Source organism: Bombus vancouverensis, chromosome 3 (assembly GCF_051014615.1).
Source record: "Bombus vancouverensis nearcticus chromosome 3, iyBomVanc1_principal, whole genome shotgun sequence".
NCBI classification, from domain to species: domain Eukaryota; kingdom Metazoa; phylum Arthropoda; class Insecta; order Hymenoptera; family Apidae; genus Bombus; species Bombus vancouverensis.
The window spans coordinates 6,546,149-6,565,246 of NC_134913.1; positions in this window are offsets into that span (position 1 = coordinate 6,546,149).

Consider the following 19,098-nt stretch of genomic DNA (forward strand, 5'->3'; position numbering starts at 1 on the left):
AATTATACTAAAGACACAGGAGTACCGAAATTGCTACATATATACAGAAGCAAATCGAATAATGTTTTAGGGTGAAATATTGATTGCATAAGTGCACTGAAATGGGATCACAAAAGTATTCGAACGCCTAGAGATTGAGCGAGCGAACAATGTTTTCGTACTATAAACATTAGTGGAGTCTGTTGGCGCAGAAACATCGTTTAGTATGTTTTGTGCTTCACTGTGAATGATATTAGTTTGTAATAGCTTGTATAGTGACAATGGGTTCCGAAAAATTAGAAACGCAGATATGCGAGAGGAAATTGATATCTGTTACAATTGAAAAACGATGTATAATCGTATAGTCGTATAATTAGGGAGATGTAGATACATCTATTATACTAGTTCATTATATTATACTAATTGTATTAAAAAATCCGAAACCAAAGAAGCAATTGCAGATAAAACGCTATATAACTGGACTAATAAATTGAGTAGTAAAAAAAAAAAGGAGATTATTACACGAAATAGAAAATACTTTGGCTTCGATGTTCGCTTAAATAGTTGCCTACAATTTTAAAAGGGATGTTTATGTTGAATTATGTCGCAGGATTTTACGGAACAATGATTTCTCAATACCAAGGAAGAAACTATTTATTAACAAGACGAATCAAGCTAAGCTTTTAAAACGTGCAAAAAGCCACGTAGTTATCTGTTTGGGAGGAAAGAAATTCGACGTATTTAGAACGAATGAGAGTCATATATGTCTGAAGGAAGTTCAAATGAATACATCCAACTGTAAAGCACGGCAGTGGTCGCGTTTATACATAGGATTTGATATTTAAATATTTAAGTATTTAAATATTTTGAAAATGGTTTAAAAGGAAGTGGTACAAAATTCAGATAACGGTAAAACTCCATTTATCAGAACTTGTCGGGGGACAAACAGTTTATATAATTGGAGTTGATATAACAGAAGCTCATCAATTATCCCCACCACCTACTATCTTTCTTTCATATAATGGGAGCTCAGGTTCAGATAAATGAATTCAACCAGTGAAAGATCAGTTAATCGGGCATTACTAGAATTTCGTTTAGTTAAATGGATTTCATAAAAATGGAGTTTTACTGTATTGGACAATTTTTATTTCCAGTAATTCAATGACCCCAAACATACGTTCAAAATTGTACAAAAATCATTATTGTATAATACACAGCATATGTTACATACAGGTCCACTAAATTTGTCTAAAATGACAAATGTCTAAGACAATGTCTAAAAAGTGTACTTGATGCCAAAGGAGACCCAACTAAATATTAGTATAAAATAAAATCCGTACAATTATCAATGCCGCTTGAACATCTCCGCGATCTCTATTTCAGTATATCTTTGCAATGAATATTTTCTAACTTCTACATACAAATATTATCCGATTTACTTGAAATTTTGTGCACATATGCATATAATCTCAGTACTTGTGTCTTACAGTAACAATATTACTTCCAGAATTTAAGCTCTGTTTAAAATTTTAGTAGCGTTCAAACAGTTTCATCAGCCACTGTATACATATTACCTTAAATTATTTTCACAATAAAATTTAGAAAGTAAACAATTATAGAATCGACTATTATTAATTGGATAGAAATGAACGGTGTTATTGTCACGGTTGATTTTCGTTTCATGATAATTGTTCTCGTTTTACATAGAATAAATATAACTTTATAGAGTTTTTACATTTTCTTAATACATTATTTATACGTGAAATTCTATCGAGCAATAATTGGATATTTGTCGACTAGTAACTAAAGCAGTATACGCTACAAACGTGTTAAACATCTATTTGCTTACTCTTCATGTTGACATCTTCGATATAAGCAACGTATTCTCCAACGACTTACCATTCAAGATGAAATTTGATCCTTAGTCTAATTGTCGGTGTCAGATTCTCTGACCTTGTAGAAGTAGTTTAAGTAAAGTAGTATAATATTGTTAAATAAATAAATTAAGAGAGATGCGGCGATAATAAAAATAGGCATACTTGTGTATACGTGGAATTGCGAAATGGCGAAGGGACAGGCAGTAAATCAAGATACGAAGCTCATCGGGTAGCTGTGTGTTGCGACAGTTATACGAGCCATCCATCATCATTTAGAGGTGGCATCTATCAGCGTCACCACTCGTGAGAGCGATAATGACGATTCCATGGCTTAGCGGCTTGCTTTGACCCAAGACAGCCTTTACAATCGTTAATTTACGGACATCTCTCCTTCTATTATTCTTTTTTACATTTACACTGCATATTTTTTGCGATAATGCTCATTATTGTACCGTCATAAACATAAAACTATTCGTAACTACATTTTTCATTTTTGGACTCCGTACTATTCACTTTCTATGGGACTTATGTACTTAATATATGTGTATATATTAATGTATACGTATGTTATTTATACATACATATATAAATTTCTTTCTTTATTGTTTAAATTGTTTATTGACATCATTGCCCAAATAGATTAATCTAGTTTTTGTTAACAGAGATTATCAACCAAGATGTAATACTATAATTTGCATTTTAAATTCATCCTATCCTTATCGATATCCCTTATCTACGATTTTTTTATTTGTTACATTGACATTATATGTATACGCAATGTATCATTTAGTTTTTATTATTTAAAGAAAATTTTATTATGAAGTAATTTTTCATGCACAAAGTATCCCATTTTTTCCTATTAAACGTAGCTAACATCTCCTGCAAGAAAAAAAGAGAAACGAATGTTATACATATATTTAAATATGATTTCATAAATGTCTTGTTAAAAAGTTATAATAAAACTGTAAAATGGCAATTGGTTTTTCATTTGACATCACGTGGAGATAGATCGGTGACATTTATTTCATTTTCATTTTAAAGCGTCGCGTGTTTTTATAAATACAAGATTGGCGTTAATAAAAAATGGATTTTCCGCATTAAAAATTTTTGGCCAATTCTTTTTCATTCATTCATAATCACAAGTAAAAGTCATTCCATAATCTATTCTTGCTCGTTTAATCATTATATCAAAGAAAGAACTAATACACTGTTACTTCATACTCTCGTTATAATTTTTACACGATATTTGCAAGCATATATTTATATGTGATATCTTCTATCTTAACAAATATTAAGACAATTAAACAATTTTTCTCATAATCATATTTTCCCAGGTTTGAAAGTTAACGATATTTCTTAATAAGGTTATATATGAAAATATTTTTATCATTATCAAATATCTTTATCATAATAGCTGTGATCAAGATCAGATTAACAACCTATGAATAGATGTAAATAATGAAATAATGAAATAATAATGAGAAAGAAAAAGATATCCGCCGGGGACACATTAATGGAGACAAATCTACTCCAACGAACATTGAAATTAATGTTTCTCTAATATTCTATCGTCAAGAACAAATGCGATATTTAAGGTATTCAAATTAACCGATTTATCTTATATAATGGACGAATGTTGCCTTAATCGAAAGCAATAGAAGATAATGTTTTAACAACTTCAAAGCATTACACGTTATTTGCAGATAAACAAATGACACTGCACTCGTTGTTAATATTACGCGTTGTTAATCCGGTATTGTTATAATCTACAAATCATTGCAACATACAAAGCAATGGATGTTTAGAACAATTGAAATGGATGTAACGTCAAACGATGTGCAACGTCAATTAAAAATTTCTTATAAAAAATAGGAGTTATTTTTGATAAATACGCAGATATATAGATCGTTCGTAAGCAGAAAATTAAAGCAGGAAAAGAGTAATTACGTCGGAAGAGCTGACCGAAATATCAGTCATGCCTCTATTCTCGATTTACTCTGTGTAGTGGGGGTAAGGTTGCGGCGTGTCGGAAGGTTGTTCTGTCAGACAAGCACCGACTAAGTAGGAAAAGAGGGGCGGGGGAAAGAAGGAAAAAGAAGAAGAAGAAAGGGCGGAAAGTAAAGAAGGGGCGGGTTGGGTTGATAGATGTGTATTGTGCGCTGATAGATGTGTCAAACGCGGCCCGTATTGTACCGGCGGAGATAAATGGATCCTGAGTGAAGAAGCAAAACACGTGCCTTTGTTGCCACTCTACTCATCGAAGATAATTTAAAGCACCTTTCTTTAGTAATATTCGCAGCAGTCTGTATTCCTTGCCGCAAGAGTAATGGACGTGTGTGCAGCTTCGATTCAACTATGGCACCTACGTACATAACCCGTGCTAATTCGTTAAATTGATGAATATTTTGTATATTAACATTGGGAGAACCATGTAATTAGACTCGTTAACAAATCAACAAAAGTTACTACTTTCAACCAACTTATTTATATATAAATCTACTAACACACATAATTATCCATAAATTGGTTATTTTACAGAAAAACCAGCGCATTCTCCCGGGTTTTGTTCGAAATAATTTTTTTTTATTTAGTTGTTTACATTCACAATTTGTCCAATTTGGACATTTGGTAGAATGTTCGAAATAATAGCATTCTTTTTAGCAATTGTTTTCAAGATGTAGACAGACTAGGTATAATTAATCCTATAAAAATAAGGAAACTGTATTTCTAGTATTAAATCATGTAAAATATATTATAGCCGATTGATTTCTCATTTTTCCATCTCGTTTGTTCGCAATCAATATTATTATTCGTTTGCGTGGAATACGAGCAGCTCGCGAATCAAGTGCTATACAGTGGACTTCCATATAACGCGTTCCCTAATGCGGACTCGTGTAACATCACACTCATAGTCCATATGTAATACATGTGGTTCGTATGACGCTGTTTGCTACAACTTGGAACGTATCCCATGCGTTATGCGAAGGTCCACTTTATAAATCGGATAATATCCGTTTTACTTCCTAGCAGCAGTATCGACAGAAATGTTTGCAATGAAATAGTAGCCACGATATTCGATAAATATCCATAAATATCCAAAATTATTCGTTTAGGAAGGCCGTGATAAATTTACCGAATAATAGATCGAAAGCAAAAAGGTCAGTAGCACACGAAGCTTTTAAGCTGAGCGTACGAACAAAACTAAAATAATCTTTCAGCATCCGTCACAAAAATATGTGTGCTCGTTCGAAGCGAGTTCTTTAACGTATCGCTTTTGTACGAACCGTTCATTTAGAACATGCATAACTCAGAATGTTTGTCGTTGCTCTATGATTAGCCTCTCTTCTGAATAAGCATCCACGCGTGTGAGCGCGCGCATAAAAGAAAGAAGAGAAAGAGAAAGAGCGACAGATCGAGCGAGCGAGAGAAAGAGAGAGAGAGGGAGAGAGGAGGAGAACGAAGGTCGGTAGTTGCACGTCATCCAAGAAAGATGCATCGTAGTGCTCACGGCGATGCGATGTTGAGAAGACTGAGAGAGTGAAGGCAATGCCACACTCTGCCACCCTGGCGACACGGCTGGGTGCAGAACTGAAAGCGAGAATTCTCCCGCAGCGTGGAGACGCGGCACTCGCTCCGCATAAATCATCCTGCTTCTGCTTGGAACAGGGAGGCGAAAATAGATGGAGTTCTCTTTCTCTTTCACTGACACCTTCTCTCTCCTCCTACCCTCCCCATCCTCCTCTTGACCTCACTTTTCTGTCCTATCTGTCTATCAACGTAACTTTACTTATATATTTACTTATTTATTTATTTATTATATTTTCCTACTTACTTGTTCTTCTTTGTTTCATGCTTTCGTTATTTATCTGTTTTTCTTTGTATCTTATAAGCTTACAAAGTTAGAGAAGCACTCTTGGTACAAGCATAGTATAATTTGAATGCACGCTAGCCCTTTTCTTTCTCTCTCGCTCTCTCTCTCTTACTTTTTCTCTTGTTTCCATTTCCACCCTGAATAAAGACCTCCCACATATTTCCGCGATTTTCACGACCAGGTATCTGGCTCACACCACAGGACATCCTACGGAAGGTCGCGCAGGACTGCAAGTTGAAAGTCTAAGATCCATTTTCGTAAAAATATAGCTTGGCTGCTACAGGGCTTTTTCGACAGTTTCTTTTTAGTTGGTTGTCCGAACTAACTTCCAATGCACTAATTTTCAAAGATAATTTGCCATCAAATACATTGTAAACTTTTGTAGATCAGATGTATAACATATAATAGTATCCGAAATTTCATAAAAGTTTCATCCTATTATTTTCAAACTGTCTATTTTATAACGTTCCAATTAAAAATTGCATTTTAATTGTATATTAAGAACAGTAATTTATACCGTTTTTACATTACTTAAACATTACGCAAGCGATGACTCTTATTATTTTATTTTCTTTGTGCTCAGTTTGTATTTTTAAGATCAAAATGTAGTCAAATTTGAGTTACGATGTATGACGCTTCGATGTTTATATGTCTTGTCTTCTTCAATTTTTCATTTATTTATTCCAATCCTTTCGGCTTCGAATGGCTTCCGGCTTCGAATGGCTTCCGGCTAACACCATATTTATTTATTATAACCTTACGTATTAATATTCTATTGTATTCTATTAACTTATTTAATTAAACGCATTTATATTACTTTTACAATTTCCTATTCGGCACTTTCCATTCTGCCTTCTGGTAATTACATTTTCACGATCATATCAATGTTTATATATACATTGAATTAATCATGCTTACTCTTACTTCGTTTTAATTAAATTAATTCAACATTCACGCTTTATTTTAATTAAGAAGATTAAAGAGAAAATATGTCACATGCAGTTTTTTATGAATAGATACAAATAACAATAATACAAATAATATAATGGAAAATTCTGTTCACATAATTAGATATTACAAGTAGTAAATAATATAGGAGGAGATTATACCCTTGATTTATCTGTTGTTCCTACTCGTTAAATGTTTTCTAGCACAAAGGTACAGAAATATTTTCGTTGCATTCCGGTTTCTAAACATTTTCTTCAGGTTGCGTGACAAAGAGAACCGACATAACTTTCGAAATCTGTTACGATCTTGGTCTATTACTCGTTGAACGTATTCGAAGAAGGACAGGTATGAAAAACGAGACGGTGACAACAGATCGAGGAAAATCAATTGGTACCTGCTGGTTTTCTTGAATGTGGCACGATTTCGGAGTACTGCATTGCGCTTGTTTCACAGCATTATTCTCTTTGTACTTGGAACTCCAAGCTGATCCGGCATTCCCTCTCTAACCGTCCGTTCGTTGGAGTCTCTATCTAGCATCACGCTGAGCGAAGCGTGGTGCACCATAAATCTTCGCCCTGTTTTTACGTGTTTGACCCCCGAGCGACTATACCATTATTAGAAGCAGCTTTCAACCTTATCCCACTAAGAATTTCACGAAACCGCACCATAACTAAGCCTCTATATCCTGCCTCGCTTCCTTCGTTTTCTGACGTTTATTGACCGGCTACGAGTTTTCCCCCTGTCCTTTTCCAAAACGTGTTGGATTTATCGCTTTGTGTCAGCAGCTCTGATGTCCCCCAGTATACGCACCAGCTACCATCTTACCCTATCACGTTTCTTCCCTTGGTCGGTCTTCGAAATTCTAATCGTGTCACACAGAAATTACCAGTCAAATTAGTAACACCTTTTTTTTTTTAAATCTTTGAAATTCTTAAATCACGCCTTTATCATAAGAGAAGCAAAACATCTTCCTATTTTTCAGTTTAGACGGATTAAATTATTTTAGAAGTTAATCGATATTTAAATATTATATAAATTAACGAATGTATAAAGGAATAGAGATTTTTATTTTTCTTACAAGAACGAGAGTGAACTTAAAGAACAATTAGAGAAAACAATTAGAGTATGTCTAAATTAAAATTGATAAAAAATTATATATTTATCTAAATGAACGAGTTTGCAAATATACTGCGCTTTCGTAGTAATATAAAAAAAAATATCGTGAAATATATAATTTATTTCTTGTTTAAATTTCATTACAGCATGATCAGAATGTAATTAAATTTGTCAACGTTATCAGTTTGCCGTGTCATGAATTTGTAAGAATTACCATTCCGCAGTCGTCCGAGTATTTCGGTCATAATTCAAACGGGAAACGAATTATTTCGAAAGAACGTGTCGGCAACAGTGTTTCTCAAATTTCCTTCCATACAACAGTCAGCTATCTTTAGATTTATACCATCTGCGTTGAGATGAAATGTAAGAAATACGATATTACATTTAAATAAATAACGTAAAACACATACACAGACCATACTTAACTAAGAGAAATGATATACTTTCATATGCGTCACGTCGTTAATTTTTCATCTAATACACTCAGCTGTTTCGTATAAATATTTAAGCATAGTACGAACAAAATAATTTAACGTAAACCAACGATGTGTGAGATTTGGTTAGAGAACAGTTACTCAATTGCGTATTTTTTTATCGTAAGAGTTTTCGATAATGGTAACCCTTTGAATAGCGTTTTGGACCAGTTGTTATTGTTAACGTTTAATTTGCGAGGAGAGAGTAAACCGATTAGGCGCAAATTATGACGCGGTTTGGGAAACGCTGGCTCACGGGAAAAGGATCGGGCAATAGAGGCAAACGACGTCGGCGAGTGGAGGGTGACTATCGGTGCTCCTCCACCCACGAGCAACTGGTATTCGGTGTAAAATCCGAAGCCAACAAATCATAACGGGGGTCAAAAACGAGCGACGTGAAAAATTGCTGGTTCTCCCATAGAAAACTAATAACGGGCCGCCACATCAAACGCGATTCCGGGAAATCATTACTCGAGCTACACAGGCAGCCTCTATACGAGCGAGTAACGTTTAAACGGCTGAAACGAGCGGCGGCGAAGCGGTATGGCCCAGGGGGTGCGGTGACGTAGGATGGTGTACGAGCTAGAACTAGTGATGGGATCAAGTTCAATATATACTCCTAAATCCAAATCAAATTTAATACGACAGGATCACTTCATATCGTGTTCGAATCCTACTCGTAAGGTAGGTAAAATGGCTCACTTGTTTTAATTGCGAAGTGTACGATCTTCGCAAACTTGTTTCGAATCTTGGGACGACTATCGACAGATATCGAAAATTTACTTGCAATTACTTCTATATTTGAACGAATCGATCCCCTTACAAGTAGCAGTTAAATGGCGAGTGTCAGAATGGTATTTCCGTATCATTGAATTCTTAGGACTTTAGAAGTCTTCTATAAAATTATAGACGATAAATAGAACAATAAATAAATTTTATCTTAACTTTTGCATATAAAACGATTCAAAAATGATAGTTGAGAAAATTGATTTCAACAAATTGAGAGTTTCCGATAAGACGCTTGTAAAGGTTCGAACCTATTCGACCAGGTTCGATTCCTCTTCGGAGTGTTTTCTTATTCCTCGAAGTACTCATAGGGGATTTAAATCTGTCGCGTTTAGATTTCAGTCTATTTGAAAGTATCGCTTCTTTTTCTTGAAATTAATTCTTCAAGAGGGTTTGAATTTAGTCGATCAATGTTCGCAACCTACTTGCGACGTACCTAAGCACGTCACTATGTAACTAGAACATCGAGGAGCCGTGCCATACCACGTCTCCGAGAGTCTGAGGGCCGATTTAGCCTTGCCCCTCTGCTTTACCCTCGCCACGAGTAACGTCCCGAGTCCCGAGTAATATTACGATGACAGTAATTGCCGCTTTGATCAATGCAGACCTAGCCGCGAGTAGGCAGCCCGTCACGCCACTGGGTTTCGAATCCGACGCGATCCTTTCCGGCCTATTCGATCATTTCTCCAGGCGGATGTACGATGAGCATCGCTTCGTTCTCTTATACAATTTTCTTTCACCTTATCGATTAGTCTCACTCACTTTCCTGTCTTTCACACTTGTTCTCAACCTTTTCCACATTTTGGAATCTCTTTCTGTTTTCGCATAATCAATTTGGTTTCGATGTCAACTGTGATATTCGCAAGGTCCTGTCTCGTAATATGCAAATGGTACGGACGATTTCTGATGCAATTATCTTTCTTCGCACTGAAATCTTTCGGCTGCTTTGCTCAGATTAGATAGATTTCGACGTATCTTTTTAATCGCAATTTAAGGTGTTTCTCTTTTAGGTTGCTTATGTCCGAATCGAATGAAAATCGAAGAAAAAATACTCTCAGAATCTATAAATTTACAGCGAGAAGTTAAATTTTGTATCGCGCGATAGCTTGCGTATTTACAATGTTCTATTCTCCCTAACAAAAGCAGAGAAGATTGTCTAAATTAATATTATCTTAATGAAACTCGATTAAAATGTGACACGATTCTATACTAATATTATTAAAATTATAAAGTAATTTAAAATTAGATAGCAAATAGGGTACATGTATACATATCGATATTTCCACTTCAAGCATATGAACGAAGTATTTTAGATTGCTTCATTTTTAATTATATAATTAGATACATTGATTTTAGAATAAAGAATGTAAAACTATCCTTATCTCTGATTAACTCATTATATGCTGAAAGGTAAAAGAGCAATTACCAAACAAGTAAAGAAAGTAGATGGCTTAAGAATAGTATTGATATATGTATAAATTTTTTTTATTTCTTTAATGAGGTCAGTGTGTTTTCTTTTTAGTCTTCTTTCTATGAGAGTTCTGCTCGCTTCAGCAGCCAGCTGCTTTGGATATGTTGCCGTTCTTTCCTCGTATTTTTCTGTGTATATGTATAAATAGAAATAGAAATATATTTGTGTCGTATGTATTTCGTTTTACAAAGACACCCTGATACGTGCGTTTCAAATATAGGGATGATAGGCAGAATATAATATAGGGATGCTTCGGTAGCGTTGACAGGGCTCGATTAAAAATTATGATCGTGGAAAATCGGCGATGCTATTAGGAATCGTTGAGTAACGGTGATGCGAGCGTCGGGAAATCGAAGCCACGAACCAAGCCGCGTTATTCTTTTCTCTCTTCCTTCTTTCCTTCTAGTCCTTATCATTTTCTCTTTCATTCTCCCACACTGTTGCTTGCTTCTCAGTCTCTCTTTCCCTCTCTCTCTCTTCCTCTCTTTTTCCCTCTCGCCCTTCATCTCGAACTTTTATTTGCGGCGGAATAAATAAAAATTTACGAGCAATTTACGGAGGGTCCTCAGCCAGGTCAGGGGGATCCATCAATTTACTCCGAAGTGCTCGTTTGGCGCGCAGGCTACAAAATCGTCGACGAAGTTCTCTTTATGAAGCTAGAATAGATTAATGCTCTCGTTTGTTCGGTAATGGCCCCGATAAATTATCTTAATAGCTCGAGGCGGCTATAAATATATTCCTCAGTTCCTGCGCTCTTACGCTTGTTTTCCTGGTATATCACTGTCTCTCTACACGCCGTCGAACTGCCATGTTTTCCATGTCACTAATTCTAAGAACGTGCGGGATACCAAGGCAGAGGAACAGTTCGAACAAAGGCGTTTGGTGTAAACGATGTCGTTTTGGCATCGATGTGAAATATTTCTGGTTAACGCGCGGCTATTATCCTATCCCTAGATCATTTTTTCATCCGACTACCGTTCCACATCGTCGCCATTCCAAACCTCATTTTGCACACAAACTATGCTATTTTGTATGTAATTTTTCAAAATTCAAAATTCAAAATATAATTTTACGCTTTACGCACAAATATAATCCGTGTTTAGTAGTGTATCTGATAAATAGGATAATCGGATTAATCTGTTTATACAGATTTTACGATATATTTGAGGGATATAGGGTAGAATGAAGTGCACAGTTTAATATAGAATCATTTATTTGAAAAATACACATTGTTGCGACGTTATGAAGTTTCTTTGTATCGCACTAAAAATGCCTCCAAGATCGACTTACATTGATTGTTCATTTGAGTGGTCGTTTTGCTACCGACCGCGAATATTTAAACGACGAGTGCGGACGTATGCTCTTGAGTTGTATTTTGTGAAAACATTGTAACTGTGTTATAAAGCTCACTTCTGCGTATACACTAAAGTTTATATTGTTACAAATAAATCGCGTCTTGCGATGAGTCGCTCTAACGTAACAATATAATAAAGAAATAAAATATCATAAATGGAAAAGGTAGTTTAAATAATTAATACATTGATGCAATAAGTATCTCAACATTTACTTTTGATCATGTATGCATATAAATACAGATTATATACATACATACAGATTATACAATAGTAGTGTATACGAAATATTGTTTTTTTTTTTTTTAATCTAGTTCGACGTAGTTTCTTTACAATATCATATATTTAACTAAAATAATTTCCAGGTGATTCTATGCATTTTCTTAACGTCCAATTATGTCGTTTTCTTATTCCAGATTTGTAAGAATTGTCGCTTATCGAGTTCAAAAACTCTTCAAATGAATCTGTTACTCTTTTTTCACTTACGGAAACATTTGCTTCATTATTTTCTGCCAGTATATTGGGTCATTTATACTTTTAACTGGATACTTTATACTTTATTTTTATATTTATACTTTTTTATACTACTATTTTTATATTTATACTATATTTTATATTTATACTTTTCTATGGATGTACCTATGTACCTATATAATTGCAAATTCCTCGAAGAGTCAAGAATGTTGTCTTCAAACACAGACAATTTTTGTGAAGTACACAGATTACACATTGACCTACTTCAGAACTATGACAAATTCCTCACGATCTACTTATCGTAAATCATCGGCATTATAACACGTCATTCGTTTATGATCTCTATTTTGTTTAAATATCGGAACACCGAATTCTGTGAAGTATTTAAAACTTTAGAAATCTTTCCTTTTGTACTCGTCAACTTATTCTCATGCACTAGCGAGAGTCAAGTGAACATATTGTTCGACTCAATAAGTACATATCGAACGTTCTGTTAAACATTAAGTATAGCATATTGCAAATGAGTATGTGATGTAAACTTTAAGGAAGAAAGAATTAACAAGGAAAGAGGTCTAAACTACCGTTTGCACATGCTGTGAATATTAGTAGTAATATTGTTCCTATCCTCCATCGACAGGTTAAACGAATGGAGACCATAGCTGCGATGCACTTAATACACACGTTTCGGTGAGAGACAGCGTGCGTATAGGTATTTGGCAGAAATTAGGTTGGTAATATATCAACAGTCGGTCTCGGGAGCACTTAACGCCGTAAAGTTGTTTGATGGCACCGCTATCACCCCTAACAGTTCCTAACAGTCCAACGCACAGCTCACGTTGCGCCCCGGAGTCTGACACTGCAACCGTGAGTTATTCACTTAATGCGGCCATTACGCGCTCCTCGATGGCGCTTCATCCTGATTTACTTGACAAGCATTTATTGCTTCTATCTTGGCTAGCAATATTAAACCCTCTGCTCGCATTTCCTACGTACGTACGTATGTTACTCGCTTCTCTGTCTACATAGCAAACCTTTAGGTCTCGATGATTCGGTCCGGTACATGAAGAAAGGATCATCGTTACAATTCGATCGCACGCTCACCGTCCATACCACGCGTTATTTTTTCAATTTTTACCAACACCTAATTCTGCTCTATGATCCTTCCACTTCTTCGTCATCGATGTCAGTATCGTAATTTAATCTCTAAATTTAAAAAAATCAAAAAGGATTAAAAGAACGAATGGTAAACGAAGCATTAAGAGTGCTGCCAATGTCATGGAAGTATAGTTCATTAATAATTATTCGTGCAAGTTGAAGCGATTTACGAGAGCAAATAGGAGCAGACGTTTATATCTGGGAAGTAGAGAGGGAAATTTGCGAAGGGGCGAGCCTACGGAAGATTTGTCCGGCCGACAAAGTTTCGATGAAAGCGGTGCTAGCGATGCTTGAAACTCTGAGCGAGTAGATTTGAGCTGGTGGTTGGCAGTTGAACTATCCTTTGCAACGCGTAGCATCTCTCGTCGTCGTAGCGCCTCGGTTGAAACCTCGTAAACCCGGGAACGACCAATTAAACGAAACGAGCAGCGCACTGATGCACTCTCTGGCTGGTTGCCTGCCTGCCGGCATTACCTACAGGTTATACGACTCGCGGAATTACCCTCAAATTACACAGTTGGTACCGATGTGTGCACTTCCCCCCTTGCGCAGCTCTGTATACTTATGGCTGGATAACAACCGGTCTGCTAGCAACGCCACTACGACCGAGAAACGCTCTTTTCTCTCGCTATCAAACTCCCCAAGCTCGGACGAAACACCCGCCAACAACGACTCGAATCTCTGGCAAAGCTATACTTGCTGCTCGCTTACTCGATCATCGACTGGCCACGAAGAAAGTGACGGTTATGGTAGGTATTCACGCGCATTCGATTTGACTTAACCCGGCCGGATCGTTCTGAGAACCTATAAACTTTGTACTTGCTCGTTCGAGCTCTTTTAACCGGTACTGTTGTTGTTCTTTCTAGCACCCGTGAAACTACAGTTCGCTTCTCTACTTTCTTCACTTCCGTGTATGTACATTCGCACGAATACGACGGAACAGCCGACAATATAAACTGCCTGTCTCGGACACGCTTTCGGTAACGTTAGCTGTTCCACGTATTTGCAAGAAGTTTGCTCTAAAATTACAAGTTACAACGATTTCCCGAGATAATAACGTTTGCCTCGGCGAGCAAGCTAAATTATTTTTCTCCTCGTCGTGCTCTTTAATCCTTTTTTCTTCTTTTCTTTCTCTATCTATTCGAATCGAGCCGAAGGAAAAAAACGTGCTAATGACGACTGTATTCCATAGAAGGCTATACTTAGTTAACATTCGTTTGCGTCACGGATGATCGAATAGTCGTGAGGAAACGCGAAAGTTGCGAAAAACACTCGCATGAACATTGAATTCTGCTCGGTAATTTAACTCGCGAACGATATTCAGGGAACCTATAAACTAAACCTATTCAGCTTTATTATCTATGATCTCTACTTTGACAGGCATATCTTCCACTTGCTGAAGTTTACGCCGGTAAACATGAATATTTAGTACTCGATAATCAACGGGAACACCAAAATTATTTAGTAACCAGCTCATATTTTAGATTTCAGATGATTAAATAGCTGTCGTTAACCGTTCCATATTCCACTACGTATTATCTTTAGTACTGATAAATAGTATCGAATGTAAATGCAAAGAAATACAAAAACATTGTAAAATTGTTACTTATCTGAGATATCCTATAAATGATATCATCGTTTCATTTACGTTTCGACATTTAATGTTGGTTATATGTATATTATATGTATAGTTATTAATTCTTTTCGTTTCAATTCGAGCCGGTAAAAGAACATTTCTAATATAACTCTGTTAGTCGAATATGTTCATCGTAGCGTGCTCCGCCTTCTTTCACAAGAAATTATTAGGGTCCGTGGCTGCTGTCAAATTATACGGAGATTCTCCTCCCACTACGTACAAAGTTGACGCCTTTCTTCTTAACGCTCTCCAACGGGCTTCAATAATATTCTTATTAAATCGTTCTTTGAACACACTTCTTGAACTTTTTTGGAAATAATATGTCTCGATATTTTGCTATACTTCCATTTATTTATTTTACAGTTTACAGTATTTTTTCATTTATTTTGACGATAAAACGTTTACGTATCTTACTATTAACCGTACTATACCAATAAGATTAAAATACTACAAATGATATGGTACAATCTTTGCATAATTCGTTTGTTTATTTTTCAGATTATAATCCGGATGGAAATAAAAAATACGTAGGGTACAGCAAATATATATTCGTTTTATTAACGCTTTCACTTCTCTAAATCCTTTAGATTATATAAATATTTCATTTCATCCATATTTCCAGTGAGACGATGAGAACGATTGACAATCAGACATTTTCAAACTGTTATAATGTTCCTATGTATATCTACCGACGCGTCGCGTCGCTACGTAAAAAAGCTTTTAGCATTCACTTCTCTGTCTATTTCTTTTTCTCTATCCATAAATTAACCATCAAATATGGAGATATTAAATTCGTTTTCTATTCGTATTTGTATTTCTACCCTATTCGTTATGTTTAAATGTAGTTTTATTCTATCGTAATTACATCATCACATTACACGAGTCGTTTCAATAATCTCTTTTTATTGTTTTATTACAAATAAAATTTGATAAAAGAATTAACAAAAAAGTTACTAATTTATTGTACATTTATTCCACAATCCCTCTTTACTTCTTCTTCCAATGAACCTAATAACTCGTTTTTATCATATGTTTTAAGTGTGTCTTTTTATTTTACAATTTCTGTATTTCGAGTAAGAAATAACTCGATTTCCCTGTAAATGTAAATGTAAAGAAAATAAAAAATGTAGGAAGTTCCTTCATCATCTTTTTATTCTTCATATTTTCATTACGTTTCTACCTCAGTAAATAGTTTTCCGAATTATTGTATTTCGAGCGCATTGGCTTGTCTATCTATACAGGCTCACTAATGCATTTTAACACCTGTGAAGAGTTATTCCGAGTATGTAGTACCATGTATGTGCTATACAAACTATTTTGTATGACATACCACCTGATAAAGTTTGAAACAAACCTGAAAATGTGTATAAATATATTGCACATAATAAATCACAAAATTATCTAAACAGTCATTTATCCATTACATTTAATGAAATAATTCGATATAGTATTAATTATACGTTTAAGATAATTTCTCATACGGTATATTCGTTATTGAGTAAGAGTAGCTTTGCAATATACCCTTTGTTACATGTCCGAAAAGTGCTCTCTTTCGCAAACATGTTTTTTACAACAGTGCACCTTCATACAAACGTGAAGCCAAGTCTGTGAAATGTCGAGGGGTTTATCTCAGGAGAACAAAATGGATCGTACGTAATTCGACAAAATAATATAAAACAAAAAACGTCGAGCGTCTATTATTTCCTCAAAAAGCGAAAGAAACTTTTCGGACAACCTAATACATTTCTAGATTGGTTTCAAATTTTACCGCTATAATTATGACATCGTATCTCGTTACAATGGCAATGGAATTGCAAAAAGCGTTGTACAGCGCATGTAATATATTCACAACAATTTTCTATGGTATATGTATTTTAACACATGTAACTCGAACATCTCGATGATGCATACTTTGGTGCGTGAGAATCTAACGCAAAACAGAAAATACAAACTAAACGAGAAAACAGTCCAGTTCGTATATATTATATAGCGCATAAGAAAGCAGAAAAAGTGAATGGCAAGGATTCAGTGAAAGAGGTAGAAAGATACGGAAAGTCCAGTTAGTTCTCTCGCACAACCACGAGAGAAGTCCTCCGATAGCTTCTTTGTCCATATGAATTCCCGATTCGGCGAAGCGCCGATTCCCTCGGAAACGTTACAGCGGGAACATCCACGTCGTTCTCGTCGAATACATTAGTGATTCCTAGCAGGCGACGCGCCGTAATGAATGTTTCCGGTGACAGCCGACTGCGGAGAATGCCTTCCGCGACAAACAATGCGGTTCTCTGTTCATCGAAACCGCTTCCACCCTGTGTGCCTTTCCCCTTCTTTCTGTATGCGTCGGTAACATTTGCCGCCAAAAGGATTCGTCGCCACCCTATACGCTTGAAATTCATGTGCCGATTCTAGTCTAAAGGCTCGGTGTTTTCAACCTTTCTCCAACGTTAATTGGCTAACATTCTATGGTTCTAATAGTTACTTATCAAATTAGATACTTATAAAATGGCACTAAAAATGCGAGTAATTACATAAAAATTGTTATATAGTTTACGATGAAACGTGATTAAAATCAAATAACGTCGTTCTTATTTTAACGACATTGGGATATTAATGATTTACACCAGAGAGATAAAATTTAAGACGCGCTGGTGTTTTCATTATCGTTTTGTTTATTACCTCCGCTGTATTATCATATTACAGTAAATTATCTACAGACGAACCTTTAAACGAAGACTATGAATTTATTTAAATTTATTCCTCCAAATAAGAAACTTCTACATTAAGTGCAATCGTATCTTACTTTCAATGACTCGTAAACCATTTATTACATGAAATATTGTTTTATAAGCAAAACTCATAAGTATCAAGAACGACATATACGGCAGAAATGTACACAGCTACCGATATATTTATGAGTTTAATATTATAATGGTAGGCTTAAGCAAATTTTATTTGAAATTGAAATCGAAAATAATAATTTGAAATAACAAATCTCTCCGATTAATTTATCATTTTTACTTTAAAGATTCTACTATTCTTCCCAATGCCATGTTGCGCGCTGTTCCGTAACTAGGTACGTTAATTAATGTTTCGAATTTCGAAAAATCTTTTCGGTAGATCAGAATTTCTCTTTAAAGGAGACTCTTCCTAAAAATTTGTCACATATTGAGTATGCAATAGAAAATAAGAAGAAGAAAATGACTCCTGATAAAATTATCATTTAACTCAAATTGAAAATAACAATACTGTCGCATTGCGGGGAGACCGCAGTCAGCCTTCTCTATCAGGATTTTGAGTCAGTCTGGGACACCGTTTGCGTTGTAACGGAAACCACATCGGAATATCAGAAGGACTGAAATCGGTTATACTACGTTTCGAAGCCGAAAGACCTTCGTGGATATCGTATTCCGAGGATTTGGAGCCATTACATTGTAGGGGGTCTTAACATATCGCCGTCGAAAATTGGCCGATCTGTTAGCAATGCGGTATGCATGCATACGAGAAACGGGGCGCGAAACTGCACTTGTGGTCTTCGTTCTGCAATGCGTGTATGTTCACATTTCGAACTCTACCAGCGATTCGATGTTGGAATGTTCGACCACTTGTGGGGGCCACTCAATACTCACCAAGTCCATTTCCATTGTTACCGGCTATATCGGTAGCCAGTCCGCGAGAATTCCAAACGCTCGTACACCGAGATTCGATTCGACCGTATTTTGCAACATTCCCTCCAGTTTCTCTTGTTTGCATTGCTCACGTTATTTGTACGCCGCTTCGTAACCACAGCCATATTAGACATCTTGTAATCGTTCATCGGATCTTCTAGCGCTTCTACTTTAGACTACACGTAATATATCTTTCATGACACAACTTTTCTTTAGTTGGGTAGAAGTTGTATCAAGTCCATTTATTTCTTGCGTTATGTAAACCAATTATTACACTAGAATACTACACATGTAA